Source organism: Capricornis sumatraensis, chromosome 20, assembly GCF_032405125.1.
Source record: "Capricornis sumatraensis isolate serow.1 chromosome 20, serow.2, whole genome shotgun sequence".
Classification (NCBI taxonomy): domain Eukaryota; kingdom Metazoa; phylum Chordata; class Mammalia; order Artiodactyla; family Bovidae; genus Capricornis; species Capricornis sumatraensis.
The window spans coordinates 23573874-23589915 of record NC_091088.1 but is presented as its reverse complement, the minus strand read 5'-3'; positions in this window follow the sequence as shown (position 1 = coordinate 23589915).

Below are 16042 nucleotides of genomic sequence, written 5' to 3'. Positions count from 1 at the left end.
CTCTTTAACTTCAGCATACTTTCCAGAGCGTTCAATGTACAGTGCTTTTTCTCATTGTAAGAATCTTAACAGGGAAGGCAGACGGTGGGATGAGCTGAGAGAGAGCAGCGTGGCCATATATACACTACCATGTGTGAGACAGACAGCAAGTGGGGAGCTGCTGTACAGCGCACGGAGCTCAGTTCTGTGATGACCGAGAGGGCTCGGGTGGAGGGGTGGCAGGGAGGGTCAAGAGGGAGGGGATCTATGTATACTTAGAGCTGATTCATGCTGCAAAGCAGAAACGAACGTAACACTGTAAAGCAACTATACTTCAATTTTAAATAAATTTTTAAAATATTTAAAAAACAGGATATAGTGAAATAAAAAGAATCTTAAAATACTCGAGGGACAATGCCTGTCCTCATCTGTAGTGTATGCTCTCTGTGCCAACCTCTGCTCTAGGATGCTCTGATGGCTTACAACTCATTTAATCTTTGCACTGGTCCCCAGAGGAGACTGGGACTCAAAGGGTCAAAGTGATTTGCCGAAGTTTTCTAGGTAAGAGGTGGTAGAGCTGGGATTCAAACCTGGCAGACTGGTTCCAGTCTGTATGATTTATGTATGATTTCTGTCTAAAGAGGGACATTATTTAAAATAATTTTTAAACATCTGAAATCACTTTTGGCATAATTATAAATAGCTGAACCCAATAACTAGAAAAGAAAAAGAGGAAAAGAGCCTAGAAAAAAGCACTCTTTTAAAAGTATACAATGAAAGGCAAAGTCAATTCTTGCTTTAAAAACACCTATTACAAGGATTTTACCACTGTCAACATTTTATTATTAAATACAAGAAAACAATTACCACAACATTCACAAAGACATAAAAATGAACTTTGTCCCTTAAGGAAAATGGTAGAAGTATTCAGAAGAAAATATTCTTTTCCTAGAAGTGGCAGCCAGCCAATAAATCACCAAGTCATACATGTCAGCTTTCATTTCTTTTCCTAGAACGTCACGCATGAAGATCTAGTAGAACTTACAAATGGTTCAATAAGGATGAGGAAAGCTTGTTAAAAGCCACTGTACTAAAACTTAAAATGCCTATATGACAAAATAAATCATACAAGGGCAAAAAAGAGTTATAAATAGGGAGTAAACATTCACAACATTTAATATTTAGTAAATGAAATACTGTTAACTAGAAATTACAAACAACTTCTAAAAGTCAATAGGAAAAGTGAAAGTCACTCAGTTGTGTCCAACTCTTTGCAACCCCGCAGACTGTATCCATGGAATTCTCCAGGTGAGAATACTGGAGTGGGTAGCTGTTCCCTTCTCCAGGGAATCTTCCCAATGCAGGGACTGAACCCAGGTCTCCTGCATTGCAGGTGGATTCTTTACCAGCTGAGCCACCAGGGATACCCAAGAGGACTGGAGTGGATAGCCTAACTCTTCTCTAGCGGATCTTCCCAACACAGGACTCAAACTGGAGTCTCCTGCACTGCAAGCAGATTCTTTACCAGCTGAGCCACCAGGGAAGCCCCAAGTCAACAGGATAAACAACTCAATAGGGAAAAACCATAAATGATATATTCAAGACTGTCAGAGAAAAGGAATTTCAAGTGGATAATAAACATGGAAGGATGAGAAACCTCATTAGTAATTATGGGAACACAAATTGAAACCACAAGAAGCTACCTATCTCAGATGAACAAAATTTTTAAGTTGGTCAATATCAGATGTTGATGTTAGTGTGGGAAAATGAATGCTTTGATTCACCTGGTGGGAGTTATAAATGGCACAATTTGGAAGTATTAAGTACCTAAGTGAAAGAGAAAATGAGCAAATTCTGTGATTTTAAAACTGTCCGTCCCAGAGAAACACCTGTGTTGATGCACTAGAGGATATGGGTAAGGACAGTGGTTGCAGCATTATTTGAAATAAACTGGATCTAACTTAAATATCCATTAGCAAGGGAATGGGTAACTAACCTGTGGTATGTTCATTTGATTTAATAGTTAGGGACACTAATATGGATTTAAATGTAGCAAAAATGCATGAAGCTAAACATCAATGATAAAAATGAAAAAAGTTGCAGAACAAAATACAGTGTGATATTATTTATATAAATGTCAAAAATCCATGCAAACAATCTTATGTGTTTCCAAGTATATATGCATAAGTATATATATGTAAAACTATATGAAATGACTGGAAGGATATACACCAAGTTCAAAGTGTTTACTTCTGAAGAGTAAGGAAAGAAGACTGTAGTTGGATGGATATGCTATTTTTAAAGGGAGAATTTACTCATATATAATTTGTATAGTGAAAAAATATATACATATAAAGAAGACTAGATCAAATATGCCAGTGATTAATTTCAGGTGGTGGAATTATCTCTGGTAGCCTTTCTCCTTTTTAAAAAATTAGTTTTATATTTTTTCAAATTTCAAAAATAAAAGAAGTAATCCAAAAATCAATAGATATGTGACTGTGATTTTTAGCTGAACCTGTGGTGTCATGCTCTATCTTTTGTCATTAGTTTCTCTTTATTTCTATCTTACATGATTATGCTCTTAAATAAGGAAAAATTAGAGTCAGAACATTTTGATCTAGCACTTTTTTTCAACAAAGAAGAACATAATGCATTTGGACAACACTCTTTTTTGTTCTTGTCTGAGAGAGCTTTGAAATCAGAGAGGCATTCATTTCATAAGTTATGGAGGCATTGTTTGGAAGACATCAAGTTCATGGGTTGCACCATTGCATGGAATCCCACAGAGATGCATCCTTAAATAACAGTTATTAACAAAGAGTTAAAGAAATCTTTGCCACTCTGACAGTTACATCTAAGAGGCACTATTATAAGTGATTTACAGCTCAGCTGTCCAGTACATTAACAACATGCTTTTATTTAAATTTAATTAAAAGTGAATACAAAACCCAAACTTAGCAGATAGGAAGAGATGATAAAGTTCAGAGCAGAAATAAAAACGAGACTGCAAAAACAATAGGAAAGGTCAATGAAATGAAGAGCTGGTGCTTTCAAGACATAAATAAAACTGATACAGCTTTAGCCAGATTCATAAAAACAAAAACAAAAACAAAAACAAAAACAAACAGAGAGAAGGCCCAAATCAACAAAATCAGACATGAAAAAGAACATGTTGATTACAACACCACAGAAATACAAAGGATCACAAGAGATTACTATACACAGTATACATCAATAAAATGGACACTCTAGAAGCAATGGACAAGTTCCTAGAAATGTACAATTTTCTAAGACCGAATAAGGAAGAAATAGAAAATATAAACAGACCAATTATCAGTAATGAAGTTGAATCAGTAATCAACAAACACCTAACAAACAAAATTCTTGGACCAGATGCCTTCACAGGTGAACTCTACCAAAGATTTAGAGAAGAATTAACACCTATCTTTCTTAAGCTATTTAAAACAATATTGCAGAGAATGGAGCATTTCCAAATACATTCTATGAGGCCAGCATCACCCTGATAACAAAACCAGATAAAGACACTACAAAAAAGAAAATTACAGGTGAATGTTGCCAAAGAACATAGGGATTTTGCCAATGCAAAAATCCTCAACAAAATATTACCAAACTGAATTCAACAATACCTTAAAAGGATCACACACCATGAGCCACTGGGATTTATCCTAGGGATGCAAGGATGGTTTAATATCCACAAATCAGTGCAATATACCACATTAAAAAACTGAAGAATAAAAATATAATCATCTCAATAGATTCAGAAAAAACTCTGACAAAATGTAAAACCCATTTATAATTAAAAATCTCAACAAAGTGAATACAGAGGGAACATACCTCAACATAGTAAAGGTCATATGTGACAAGCCCAGAAATAACATCATAGTCAACAGTAAAAAGCTGAAAGCATTGTCTCTTAGATCAGGACAAGATAAGGATACCCACTCTTTACACTTTTATTCAAAATGGTATTGGTAGTCCTAGTCATAGCAATCAGACAAGAAAAAGAAATAAAAGGAATACAGATTGGAAAGGAAGAAGTAAAGCTGTCACTGTTTGCAGATTACATCATATTACACATGGAAAATGCTAAAGATGCCACCGAAAAACAAATAGAACTCATCAACGAATGTAAACTTTACAGTTAATGTAAAGATTCATGATATGAAATTAATATATAGAAATCTGTGGCATTTCTATACACTAACAACAGACTATCAGAAAGAGAAATTAAGAAAACAATCCCATCAAAAAGAATAAAATACCTAGCTAGGGGTAAATTTGAGAAGGTAAAAGATGTGCACCTGCTTACTATAAGACACTAATGAAAGAAACCGAAGATGAAACAGACAGACGGAAAGACAGATCATGTTCCAGGATTTGAAGAATTAATATTGTTAAAATGAGGATGGTAGCAAGGCAATATACAAATTCAATGCAATCTCCATCAAAATACCAATAGCATTTTTCATAGAACTAGAACAAATAATTATAAAATGTGTAAAAAGACTCTGGATAGCCAAAATCATCTTGAAAAAGAAAAACAAAGCTGGAGACAGCATGTTCCCTGATTTCAAACTACTATGATGGACTATTATTCAACCACAAAAAGACAGTGAAATCTTGCCATTTGCAATGGCACAGATGGACACAGAGGATATTATGCTAGGTGGAATAAGTCAGACAGAGGAAGAAAAACATGATTTCACTTATATAGAAATCTAAAATCAAAACAAATGAACGAACATAACAAAAAAGACACAGAGTTATAGATACAGAGAACAAAGAGATGGTTGCTAGAGGGAAGGAGACTGGCAGGAGGGGAAAAAAAACCACAATGAACTATTCAGTTCCTCAGGAACACAAGTCACATTTCAAATGTTCAGTAGCCACTTGTAGCAAGAGGCTACCATACTGGACAGCTGAGATACAGAAAATTCCTTTCATCACAGAATATTCTATCAGACAGAACTGGTTTAGAGCATGAATTCTCGAGGAAAACACTCTAGATCCTGGTCCCATCTCTAACACTTATGAACTACCTGGCTGTGAGCAAACTTCTTAATCTGTTTATGCCTCTGGCCTCATCTTTAAAATGAAGAAAATAATAAAACCCACCTCACTGGTTTTCTGTAAGGATTGAATGACTTAATACATGTAAAGCAATAGACATCATATACATGGTAAGCTATTATTATTATGTTTGAGCTATCTTACTGATGGTAGGAGAGTGCTACATAGGTCTCATCATTTCTCACTTCAGAGTACCAGGACATAGGAGAGGAAGAAGCAATGCTCTGGTCACTGGGAAAAGATCCTTGTTCACTTGGAGGCCTGTTGGTGAGTATATTGCTGAAAGTTTATGCAACATTGAGTCATAGTTTGGTAACTTTCTCCATTGGAATTCAGAACATTCTTACTTATTCAACAAATATTTACTGCCTATTATGTGTCAGGCAATGTTCTAGGCAAAGAAGAACTGTACAAAAAAGATCTTCATGATCCAGATAATCATGAAGGTGTGATCACTCAACTAGAGCCAGACATCCGGGAATGTGAAGTCAAGTGGGCCTTAGAAAGAATCACTACGAACAAAGCTAGTGGAGGTGATGGAATTCCAGTTGAGCTATTTCAAATCCTAGGCGATGATGCTTTGAAAGTGCTGCACTCAATATGCCAGCAAGTTTGGAAAACTCAGCAGTGGCCACAGGACTGGAAAAGGTCAGTTTTCATTCTAATCCCAAAGAAAGGCAATGCCAAAGAGTGCTCAAACTACCACACAATTGCACTCATCTCACACGCTAGTAAGGAAATGGCAACCCACTCCAGTGTTCTTGCCTGGAGAATGCCAGGGATGGGGGAGCCTGGTGGGCTGCCATCTATGGTGTCGCACAAAGTTGGACACGACTGAAGTGACTTAGCAGCAGCAGCACACGCTAGTAAAGTAATGCTCAAAATTCTCCAAGACAGGCTTCAGCAATATGTGAACCGTGAACTCCCTGATGTTCAAGCTGGTTTTAGAGAAGGCAGAAGAATGAGAGATCAAATTGCCAACATCCGCTGGATCATCGAAAAAGCAAGAGAGTTCCAGAAAAACATCTATTTCTGCTTTCTTGACTATGCCAAAGCCTTTGACTGTGTGGATCACAATAAACTGTGGAAAATTCTGAAAGAGATGGGGATACCAGACCACCTGATCTGCCTCTTGAGAAACCTACATGCAGGTCAGGAAGCAACAATTCGAACTGGACATGGAACAACAGACAGGTTCCAAATAGGAAAAGGAGTACGTCAAGGCTGTATATTGTCACCCTGCTTATTTAACTCATATGCAGAGTACATCATGAGAAACGCTGGGCTGGAAGAAGCACAAGCTGGAATCAAGATTGCCGGGAGAAATATCAATAACCTCAGATATGCAGATGACACCACCCTTATGGCAGAAAGTGAAGAGGAACTAACAAGCCTCTTGATGAAAGTGAGAGAGGAGAGTGAAAAAGTTGGCTTAAAGCTCAACATTCAGAAAACTAAGATCATGGCATCTGGGCCCATCAGTTCATGGCAAATAGATGGGGAAACAGTGGAAACAGTGGCTGACTTTATTTTTGGGGGGCTCCAAAATCACTGCAGCCATGAAATTAAAAGTCGCTTACTTCTTGGAAGGAAAGTTATGACCAACCTAGAAAGCATATTCAAAAGCAGAGACATTACTTTGCCAACAAAGGTCTGCCTAGTCAAGGCTATGGTTTTTCCAGTGGTCATGTATGGATGTGAGAGTTGGACTGTGAAAAAAGCTGAGCACTGGAGAATTGATGCTTTTGAACTGTGGTGTTGGAGAAGACTCTTGAGAGTCCCTTGGACTGCAAGGAGGTCCAACCAGTCCATTCTAAATAAGATCAGTCCTGGGTGTTCACTGGAAGGACTGATGTTGAAGCCAAAACTCCAACACTTTGGCCACCTCATGGGAAGAGTTGACTCATTGGGAAACACTCTGATGCTGGGAGGGTTTTGGGGGCAGGAGAAGGAGATGACAGAGGATGAGATGGCTGGATGGCATCACCAACTTGATGGACATGAGTTTGGGTAAACTCCGGGAGTTGGTGATGGACAGGGAGGCCTGGCATGCTGCAATTCATGGGGGTGCAAAGAGTTGGACACTACTGAGTGACTGAACTGAACTGAATGTTCTAGGCACTGCGAATATGTCAGTGAACAAAACAGATAAGGATCCCGACACTTGTGGAACTTTTGTTCTAATGGAGGATACAAGCAAGAAGTATGATATACAAGCAAATTATACAGTGCGATTGGAATAAGTCCTGCGGAAAAAGTAGAGGAGCTACAGGAAATCTGAATTTGGAGAAGAGGTCAGGTTAGAATTGTAAAAGGAGGCAGGGTCCAAAAGACTGTTCTATAACCTCCAATTAAAATAAATAAATTTATATTAAAAAAAAAAGGCAGCAGGGCGGGGTTCACTGAGAAGGTGAGACTGGAGCAATTACTTAATGGAGGTGAGAGAGTGAATATTGCAGATTTCAGAAGAGCTCTCAATCAAGGGCCCTGGGGCAAGAACACAGGAAAGAGGGCCGAGTGGAATGAGTGAGCGAGAAGGAAAGGAGGGGGAGAGAGCGTGGAGATAAGGAGGGTGGGGAGGCAACAGTCTCTACCTGGCGGTCACTGTAAGGGCCTGGCTTCCACTCAGACTGAGATGGGGTCCTCTGCGTAGTTTTGAGCAGAAGACTACCAGGATCTGACTTTAGTTCCAAAGGGTCACGACGGCTGCTGTACTGTGAAATGCCCACGGTGGGTGGAGGGTGGCAGCAGGGACAACAGGAGAAGGCCACAGTAACAACCCCTGGGACAGACGCTGGTGCTGGGCTATTGCGGTAGAAGTGGGGGTTATGTGAGAAGTGGTTAGACTTTGGATTTTGATGTTGACAGATTAGAGAAGGGAAGGACTAGGGAGGGCCAGGTCAGGGAATTCTTTCTATAGGATGAGGGATGTGAGCAGCTTTCGAGGTCCTCCAGATACATCTCTAAAATCCACATGGAAAATTTAGTATGCTTGATGTAATCCTGCATTCTTACGCTCACATCAAGTATCAATCATACTTATTTCTTGAACACCTCCTAACAAAAGTATAAATATTCTGTTCTTGGCCAGGAAATGCTCTTGGTATTTGATGTCTAAAAATGCCAAAAACCACACCAAGAGATTTCAAGTATTCATTAGCAGTAGAGTCCTTCATCCAAACTTAAAAAAAAAAGAAAAAAATTAACAAGGCAAATCTCTATTTTGTTAGGAAAGTGGCAAGTTAGAAACTTACATTATCACTTAAATAAATGGATGGAAGGAGCTCAGGAACTCCTTGTAAGTGGCTGCCATGTGGCACAGCTCAGGTTTGCAACTTGGCAAATGATTTTTTGCACTCACAGAGTGAGATGCAGATTCTATGTTCTCTCAAGGCTACATGGACCTTGACAGAGTAAATACTGCTTCAAGATCTCACCTTCAACAACCTAGGATGACACAGTCATTTTAATGTGATTAGAAAAAAATCTTTTTATTTTCTGCCATACTGCTAATGTTGGTATGGGTATAGGTGAAGAGCAGAGCAGAGGAGGAAGTGGACACGCAGGAAGGATGGCATCTGCCCTTAACTCCATATTTCTCTATCATTTGCATTTTTAAAGTAAGAATTCTAATAATGTAACTTTTTAGACTAAAAATTAACACTCTACTTTTATCTAAATATCTCATGAAAAAATGTAAAAGTGCAAGTGTTAGTTGCTCAGTCATGTCCGAGTCTTTGCGACCCCATGGACTGTAGCCTGCCAGGCTCCTTATGTCCATGGAATTCTCCAGGCAAGAATACTGGAGTGGGTAGTCACTCCCTTCTCCAGGAGATCTTCCCAACCCAGGGACTGAACCTGGATCTCCTGCATTGCAGGCGGATTCTTTACCATCTGAGTCACCAGGGAAGCCCTGATCTCATGATATATCTCAATTCCCCTAGCAGCGGTTTCTGGGAGGATGGAAAACAACTAGTCTCTAGATTCTGTGAACGAAAGTCACTCAGTTGTGTCTGACTTGTGATCCCATGGACTGTGTAGTCCATGGAATTCTCCAGGCCTGAATACCAAAGTGGATAGCCTTTCTTTTCTAGAGGGGTTCTTAACAACCCAGGGATCAAACCCAGGTCTCTCACATTGCAGACAGATTCTTCACCAGCTGAGCCACAAGTGAAGCTCAAGAATACTGAAGCGGGTAGCCTATTCCTTCTCCAGCAGCTCTTCCTGGCCCAGGAATTGAACTGGTGTCTCCTGCATTATAGGCGGATTCTTTACCAACGGAGCTATCAAGGAAGCCTCTATTCTGTGAAGGTACCCATAATATTGGAGAAGGAAATGGTAACTTACTCCAGTATTCTTGCCTGGAGAATCCCAGGGACAGGGGAGCCTGGTGGGCTGCTGTCTATGGGGTCACACAGAGTTGGACATGACTGACGCAACTTAGCAGCAGCAGCAACCCATAATATACTCAAAGACAATGATGATGCTTTCTTCTCAACATTCTTTTCCTGAGGAAACAGCCAAGAACTGGTTATTTTTGTGCAAGTCACCATATACTTCAAAAGGATTATGGGTTACACTGCACAAATTCTTGAGGGGCATGGGACTCATTTCAAAGACAATTCTTACACCTACTTTCTTTAGAAGGCTAGATTTTAATGAGGAGGAGACAGAGGCTAGCAAGTAGCAGGAAATTTGCTGTGGCAGGAAATTTCCTTCTCAATATGAGGACACTTTTTAAGGCTGGCGTGTACAGTGAAAATGTACAGTGACATCCCAAAGGAGATATTGAGTAAAGTGAAAAGAAAAATGCTGGTGACGTATTGATTAAGCTTCATGTGCTGCATGTCTTCAGTTATGCTCTCACCCTTCACCAGCGTGCTTGGTGCCCTCACGGCTGATGCTTGAGAACAGCCTGAATGGGCTCTGCGGGGTGCTGGTTTCTGTGTGGTGCCAGTGGGAGCCTCAGCAGGAAAGGAAGGGGGAGAGTTGAGGCTTTTACACCTCTGGCTCTCTCCCTGAGGGCTTGTCCAGGGCAGACGGCATCTCTTACAGGGTCTTGGCTCTAGTCAGAGAGTGCTCCTTCAGACCTGGGGTGGTGACAACTGTTATTAGCCCTGAGGTACTGCTCTATACCCTGTCCATCCTTTGTTCATTCCTCCTCCAATTACCCAATTTGATCATGCCATTTTTTGTTGTTGCTGTTGCTGTTGTTAAGATTCAGATATACCAACAAAGGAAGCTCTTAATTAGGTTCTTTGTGTCTTGAAAATTCTAGTGGACATATGCCACTCTTTTTGCACCTTTCTTAAATCCCTCACCCCCATCCTAACCCCCAACATGTGAGCTAACTTTCTTGTCTGGGGATTTCCCTACCTCATGGCTCTCAGTGAGAGATGGAGACCAACAACCACATGGAAGACACATGCTCATTTTCCCAGCCTCCCTTGCAGCTAGGCTCAACCAATCAGATGGAGCTTGACTCCTGTCAGGACTTAAGGCAAAGTGGACTTCAGAGAACCCATTTTGGCTGAGGTGGTGGCAGCGCTGGGAGTTTCCAGAGGGAGCAGCTGAGCCTAGTGTCAGGCTCAGGGTCCCGGGGGTGCATCTGAAGGAATGCACACATCGTGGTGGCTCAAGTTGGTTCCCTGTAGAGAGTTTCTGTATTGCTCCTGCTTCTCATATTCTGCTCCTGCAATGCAGGAGATTCCAGTTTGATTCCTGGGTCAGGAAGATCCGCTGGAGAAGGGATAGACCACCCATGCCAGTATTTAGACCACCCGCTCCAGTATTCTTGGGCTTCTCTTGTGGCTCAGCTGGTAAAGAATCCACTTGCAATGTGGGAGACCTGGGTTTGATCCCTGGGTTGGGAAGATCCCCTGGAGAAGGGAAAGGCTCAGTCCAGTATTCTGCCTGGAGAATTCCATGGACTGTATATATAGTCCATGGGGTCTCAAAGAGTGGGACACAACTGCACGAATTTCACTTTCAGTTTCCTGCTTCTGGATTACCCAACATCTGTCTCTGTGGACCTCTCAGGACATCTTCAAGTAACCCAACAGTCTTCAATTCATCCATTTCTTGCTTGAACGAGCTAGAGTTGGTTATACTGCTTGAAACTAAGAACTCTGTCTGATTGAAAAAAAAAAAAAAACCAAGCCAATTCTGTGAGATTCTGGCATCCTAAAATCTTCATCTCATTTTAAGTTAAAAATAAATCCATGTGTGCGTATCTACTATGTTTCAATTATTGTGCTAGGTGTTACAAAGCTAATTAAGATGGAAAAGTAAATAACCATAATCAAATGATAAATACTACAATGGATCCTTCACATCTGAAGTACAGATGCAGAAGTGATTAATTCCGCCTAGGAGGATTTTGTAAAGTTTCTGTAAGGTAGTGAGCTGAATAGAGGCATGGGTACAGGTAAGGAATAATATGAAATGTTTGGCATGTCCAGAGGATGTAAGTGAGCTCAGAGAAGCTGCAGTAGAGCACAGCAAAGAGTCCACTGGAGGGAAGGCTGGGAAAGTGAGTCAAGGGCCAGCGGCAAACCATCCGAATTTCATTCTCTAGGCAAGCAGGAGAAGCCACAGCCATAGGCTCTGGAAGATGGGTTGAAGAGGGCAAGAAGAGAAGCAAGAAACCCATTTGATCTCACAAAGGGCTATGACCACAGCAGAGACCACTGTATTGAGAAGGCAGGTAGAGGCTTAAGAAGCATTTAAAAAGATACAAGTGAGAGTTCCTGCTCTGCTAGGTGTGGCGAGCCAAGCAGGATTCCCAGATGGTCTTAAAGTTCTAGCTTGAAGGAGTGGGTAAGCAGCAACAATTCCTACTAATGTAGGATACTCATTAGTTAGTATAACTTTGGTTGGTATGGAGGGAGAAAGTAACATGCTCAGATTCTTTCTTAAGAATGTACTAATACATGCATTTTTATATGCTGGGATTTTGCTTCTATCATTGCTACAAACAAAGGAAGGATAGAGTTGTTTCAAAGTTGGTTGCTATTATTTGATTTTCCTGCTATTTATGGGGCCATTCTATTTGCTATGGATATACCATAGCCTAGCCTTAAACTGCACGATCATCTGGAATGTCCCTGGGATGGCATTTAGGAAAATATAATGCTTTAGAAGGGCTAAAAGTAAGCTATTTAAATTCTCCCCACACTAACCTCTTTCTCACCTCTGGCATAAGGGTGACCTAGATACACTTATACCAAGCCCACTGCCAGATCCATGCTAGAACCTTTGGGAGGTCATTGGACCCCTGGGCCAACACTAATTGTCTCCCTTGTTCATCTGCTGTTGACCATTTTCATTCCATTCCTGACCCTGACTTCTCCTACCAAGTGCAATTCAGAGCTGACAATGGCAAGCTTGGCTTCCCAATACACTCCCAATACATCCTTTTTATGTAAACTTACAGACTTCAAGAATGTAATTGGCTCTGCATCCCTGTGGTACTAAGCCTCATTCTTGATAGCATTTTGCCTTTGTTGTGAATAGCAAAGTTCTTCTGGTTGGCTTTTCGTTAAGTGGACCTGGGGTTTGACAACATCTTTAGACTTGGATTCTAAAAAGGCACTACCACTGTGCACTTGGCTAAAGGAAACACATTTTACCAGTGAATGACTTTCACTTAAAAATTCTCCACCAGCACAAAAAGCTAAGGACGTGCAGTGAGTACTATCCTACAACACTCCTCATTTCTGAAAGCACAACACAATGGCTGGTAGCTTTAGAGATGTTATTTGGAAACCAAATACAGGAAAAGTTTTGTTATTCCACACCTTACAGAATCAGAAGATGCATGGTCCTGTATTCATTTTTGCTCCCTTTTTGGACAATCACCTATAAGGTGGTATGATTTTCTACTAGGTCATGAGGTCCCTGAGGACAGGATAAGCTTCTAATCTATATCTAAATTCACATGACACAATGAATGTTACATGGCTGGGATCAAATAAAAGTTCACTGAATTAATCTATAATATATGGCAAGAGAACTCACACCAAGAGGAGATTTCAGCCACAGCAACTGGGCAAGTGAAACTGCTGTGCCTCTAGCAGAACTAGGGGCAGAGTCAGCGACCATCACCATGCAATACGAAACTCCCAAATGAACGGAGAAACCAGACTCATGGATAAGCAATGCACTCATCAAAGCAACAGGGTCTTAAGAGATTTTTTTTTAAGTCAAAACTACGCCACATAAGCAATGAAATATGAATGTTGACCATGTGAATAAAACTTAATACTGTCAAAAATTTTATGACAAACTTTATTTGATACATATTCAATGACATGCATAATCGTTATTATGCAGGACCGTAATCAGGCATTAGTAAGTGCCTGTTGGGACTTCCCTGTAGCTCAGATGGCTAAAAAATCTGCCTGCAGTGCAGGAGACCTGGGTTCAGTCCCTCGGTCAGGAAGATTCCCTGGAGAAGGAAATGGCAGCCCACTCCAGTATTCTTGCCTGGAAAATTCCAGGGACAGAGGAGCCTTGTGGGTACAGTCCATGGGGTTGCAAAAAGTCAGACATGACTGAGCGACTAACACACAACAATGACTTAAGGATCCTTACTTGTGTTTAGCCAAACTAACTGCTTAGCAATTTCCCCTCTTCTTAGTAATTCTCCACACCTACCACATGCATCAGTTGGTGTTTAGTCGCTAAGTTGTGTCTGACTCATTGCGACCCCATGGACTGTAGCCTGCCAGGCTCCTCTGTCCATGGAATTTTCCAGGCAAGAATACTGGATGGGGTTGCCCTTTCCTTCCCCAAGGGATCTTCCTGACCCAGGGATTGACCCTGTGTCTCCTGCATTGGCAGGCAGATTCTTTACGATCAGTAGTGATGGGCTTCTCTGATGCTCTGAATAGTTTAATCCTCGATGCACAGATACAGAAACCCTTACTAAGCAGGTAAGGCTCTCCACACTCCCTCTACTATCCGAGACACCTGAAGCAGAAGCATACGGGTGCTCTGCCCATAGAACTTGACCATCTTCAATGTATTCCAACTCTGATTGCTGGATGTCTGCTGTTGGGAGGTGGGTCACTGGGGAAATGGAGAATGTTCTCTGGCTTCCTGACAACTTGGAAGAGAGTAGAGGCCTTCTGGCTTGAGCAGAAAGGGGAGAAGAGAGAGCGAGCTCAGGCTAAGAGTCCCATTGCTCAGGATGCCTGATATGCAACAACTATACAGTCCAAGTGTCTTGGGCAATAGGTCTCTGGGGATCCTGATGTTGAGACCAACTCCCAGCTCATGCTTCTCAGGGAGGAAGCCAGGATATTCCAGAGGCTTTCATCTTAGAGTTAGAGCAAAAGTTAGGCACAGCCAGCCATACTAAAGTCTGAATGACTCATAGATTCTTTTCGATTTTTATGGTGGGGGAGGTGCTTAAGAACACAAAGGCACTAATGAACTAAAATGGGAAGGAATGTCCCTGTCAAATAAAAGGCAGAGAAGGGGGAAGGCAGCAGGGCCAAAGGCCAAGCCCCTCTTCTAGATCTGGCCAGCAGCTCTGCCTATTACAGCTCTGGGGCTGGAACGGGGACAGAGACGCTGTATAAAGGGGTATCCCATGCCATTCCTGCCACAGTGGGCGGCAGCGTGCAGGGGTCCCTGATCAACACAGCCACCCACAGAGTGTTAAATTCCAAGCCAGAAACACAAAGGTAGACAATACACCCTCACTAGTGTCAGAAGAAGTCTGAGTAGCAGCGCAGGAAAGGGTTACATGTAGAGCTCACGGCCCAGTGCCACTGCTCATTATCCTATATTTTGGTGGGTCACCTGCAATAGATTGACATTGATTTTGCCATCTGTGAAACAGGGGTGCAGAATCCTGCATATCTCAGAGTTGAGTACAGGGCTCATGTGATGCGTCTCTGGGAAGATGTGGTGTTTAATCGTCTAACAGGTTGAAATCACTGTTTAACACGTTGCAGCTGAACCTAGGTAGTCTATTTACTCTTGGCTTCCCCAGCTGTGAAGAGATTTTCAAAAATCATAATTATGGTCGTAAGTTTTGTACGGTCTTGCATAGTCATAAGACTATACATAAGTCTTCCATAGGCATAAGACTGTAAGACTGTTACAATGATTAATTAACAATTTGTTGTTGTTGTTTAGTAGCTAAGTCATATCTGACTCTGCAACCCCACGGACTGCAGCCCATCAGGCTCCTCTGTCAATGGGATTTTCCAGGCAAGAATATTGGAGTGGGTTACTATTTCCTTCTCCAGGGGATCTTCCTGACCCAGGGACTGAACCCCTGTCTCCTGCATTGGCAGACAGATTCTTTACCACTGAGCTACCGGGGAAGCCCAGTGCATGTAGAGAATTTAGCCTGATCTTTGGTACTTATCATATTAACTATTAAAAGCGATATGTAAAATACAGAGTACTATCTAGATGTTTAAGGCATTGAAAATAAACTCGTTGCTTGCTGCCATAGTCCTGAGTCCTTTCAGAGGGCTAAAGTCAGAACAGAAAAGGTTCATGATTTGGCTATGTAAACATGGCATGCTTCTCTTTGCTCTGGATACAGTGGGCTTACTCTGTTATTAAAACTTGTTTAGTGGATATTGAGCTGCCAAGAGGCCTAACATTTAGTGCCAGTTATTAGATTAAATATTTGCTCAGAATGGTATTTGAATTGCCAGGTTCTAGATGTTTCTGGTTGGTAAGGTCTCCTTTGTATTTTGTACAGAGGCTAAAAGTGATAGACTGACTACAGAACAGATGCGCCATTTCTCAAAGGATATTAAAGCCATGGTTCACTATAACATTGTGCCTGGTGGCACAGGATTTAAAGAGTAAACTGAACTTTATTTGGTGAAGAAATATTGAGTGGAAGAGATAGGACTTTATTTTAGGTATTTTTCATGATCCAATCATTCTGGCTTAAACACATAGGACATTGGTGTCATTCTCTTTTACCGTTACTTTC